Source organism: Arachis ipaensis, chromosome B10, assembly GCF_000816755.2.
Source record: "Arachis ipaensis cultivar K30076 chromosome B10, Araip1.1, whole genome shotgun sequence".
NCBI classification, from domain to species: Eukaryota; Viridiplantae; Streptophyta; class Magnoliopsida; order Fabales; family Fabaceae; genus Arachis; species Arachis ipaensis.
Genome location: NC_029794.2, coordinates 128,968,029 through 128,971,181, shown reverse-complemented (window position 1 = coordinate 128,971,181; position 3,153 = coordinate 128,968,029). Strand labels below are relative to the sequence as shown.

General features: G+C 33.0%; 1 protein-coding gene across 2 annotated transcripts in view; it reads right to left on the bottom strand.

The window, feature by feature from the left end:
- Positions 1 to 3,153, bottom strand: part of LOC107622278 (UDP-glycosyltransferase 83A1-like) — a 16,684-nt gene that overhangs the window by 1,313 nt on the left and 12,218 nt on the right. The window lies entirely within an intron of this gene.

Genomic DNA, 3,153 nt, shown 5'->3' with positions numbered 1-3,153 from the left:
CAATAAAACTCAACCTTATTCTATTCATGAATTGATTCAATCCTAATCATATTTGTACTCTAAAATTTTACATTTGACTCAATTCACAATAAATTAATTTTTTTAATCAATCATAATATTTAATCATTTTATAGTTCATAAATATATTAATAAAACGGAATATACAAAACTAAGTCCATATTAAAATTAAAAGCAACAAAATTATAATAAATTTTTTGTTAAAATTACATAAGTGAAAGGATATGGGTTCTTCATCAATTTCATTATATATATATATCTAATTTTTAATTATATACTATAATACATTAAAAGTGTTGATTAATCAGGTTGGATTACACTTAAATTCGCATTCGATTCTATCTGTAACTCGACCTATTCTACTCTCAATCCACTTGTTACAGATCAGGTTGTCAATCATATTTAAACTAGTTAGATCAGATTAAAAACCCACAAATAGAGTTAGTATTATCAGTCATGTTCATATAATTTATTTATTCTTATAAAAAGAAAAAGTTACCAAGACTTTTTCTATATAATTATATTTAATTATTTACTATGCAAGATATTTAGTGATGGTTTCAGTGGCTTAAGAGAAGGGAGTTGAATCTTAAGCCCCTTTTCGCTTGATAACACTTGCTGACTTATTAGACTAATTCTGGAGGATTGTACTCTTTTTATCTCTTCACTGCACACGAGACTTTTGTTTTGTCTCGTCCCTAGCCACGAGACTTTTTTTTTTGTCTCGTCACTTGGCACGAGATAATTCTGGTTATTGCTCCTGTGTAGTAGAAAACAGAAATGGAGTAGAGAAGAGAGAAAATTACACCCAGATATATCCTGGTTCAGCTGCTAAGTGCAGTGCAGCCTACATCCAGTCTCCATCACAACAATGATGGAATTTCACTATAATCAATCTGATTACAACTTGTAAAGTGCTAACCCAACTTACAAGGGGATTCCCACAGAATCAACATAGATGAATAAAGGAACTCTAAGACATCTATGGCTTTTTCTTTTAATTTTGCACTCTCTGCCTTTTTCCGCTCTATGGCTTTTTCATACAAACCTCATTGTTTGCCTTTTTCCATGAGACTCAAGACATGACAAAATTAAACAAAAAAATACAAAACAGAATACATTGAAGGAGAAGAAAATCTGTAAGCTTAGGTAGCTCTGAGAATCCTGTGCCTTACACTCTCACTGCTTACTTCTAACTCCTTGCTTCAAACAGTGGCTATCCACCCTTATTATAGAAGAGGGGAGCCTCCACTTATTGAAGCCAAAACCGAACCAACTTCTTCCTCCTTCAACAAACAGAACCGGTTCGGCCACATAGAGAGAGAAGAGATAACCATGTAAAACCTAACATGCAATTACCTCTGGACCTTTCTTGATCATCACCCTTCATCAATCCGAGCTCTCCATCCTTGGCTTGCTCTCCAAGATGGATTTCTGACCCTTGATGCTTCATGATGATGATGACTTCATCTGCTTTAATCTCTGCCTTCAACCATCACTTCGCCACTCTAGCTACTCCCTGTGGTGGTTGAGCAGAATCAAAGACAAGCCATGCTTCAAGAATCTCCTCCATGCTGGCCGAATCTTCAACGTCCATTTTTGAGCATGAAGAGCTCAAGATATCTCACCAAATCTAACCAAATATGGTGAATATCTCAGCCACATCTCATTTTTATTTTAGTATGTTTTCTTGCCATCATTAGTTTGATGGTCTTGATGCATGCAACTTCTTCTTTTTGATAGTTGATGAACATTGCTTCCATTGTTTCCTGGACAAGGACCGAAGAAAGAAGAAGAAAGAGATGAGGAAAAAAAGGAATCTGAAGAAAAGCAATACAAAGTGGTTAAACAAATTAAATGAGAATAGCTTGCTTTTACTTCCCTAGCTTAGAGTGGCGTGTTTGTCATAATAGCCATCAATCAACTCAGCTGAATTTTTCTCTCTCATATTCCCCATGCATTAATTAACAATGTAATAGATTTTGAAATCCATCACATGGTTAAAGGCTTGGTTCCGTTGGAAGCACTTTGCTTTCATTTTTCCTTGGTTTCGGATCAAGTTTGGAACCATACATCTCAAATGAGATTTGGGTTTATAGCTTTGAAATTAAAACTGGCCCGTTTGGTTAACATTTGCTTTCCTGATGAACTTTGTTTCGGATCAAGCAAAGGAAGCTTTTATCAAAAATTAACCATGGGCTTGGTTGTCATCAGCATTGGCCCATCAATTTAAAGTTTCAGCCCCTTAGTATAAAACATGCAACAGAGCTAGTTATTGGGCTTAAGCCAGAAATTTATTTTTCGGCCCAACATAAAATCTGCACAACAAAATTATTAATTAAGCAAATATGAATTAAGATCAAATTAATAATTTTGTAGTTAAATATTTTAATAATGTTTGTTCATTATTAAATAAGAGTTTTCCAAACTCATCATTTAGCTATATAATTAGGAGATAAGAAGACACGAGTATAATTACAAAAATAATGTCTCAATTTTGAGATGTTATATGTAATCAGATGAAGGAGGGAAAAAATGGTAACAACATGATCATTGATAAGATGTTATATGTAACCCAAAGAGATCTACAACTACTTATTTTTTCAATCGACAACCATCTTTGCCTGACTGTTCGACATTAACCAATAACCATGCACCACTTTGCGGCCATCCTCTTCACAACAACACAACAATCGATCTCTCATCATCTATCAGTCTAAATCAAGCTAACAATGAAAGCAGAAGGAAGGAAAAAAAAAATGTATGTTGTGTGTTGTAACACTCTGAAGACATCAGTGCTCTTTGAAAAGTTTGCATCAATAATTATTATAATTAACAAATGATTCTCGTTATTAGTCGTTACGAAAATAATTGTCGGTAACAACCCTCAATTGCTTATAGCCCACCCGTCGGTTATAAGAGACTTTCCTGTTCCACAATTTTTATTTTAAAAAAGAAAAAGATCAGAGCTCCCTTATTTAAATAACATAACCTATACAAAATAATAGTATATCCTAAAAGACGGAATTTATAAGAATAATTATTTAAATTAGCCTTTAATATTGAATACTTTTGTATTTCAGATTTTAAAATATTTTTTAATATTTATTTCTGTTAAACAATATAATTTTTGTC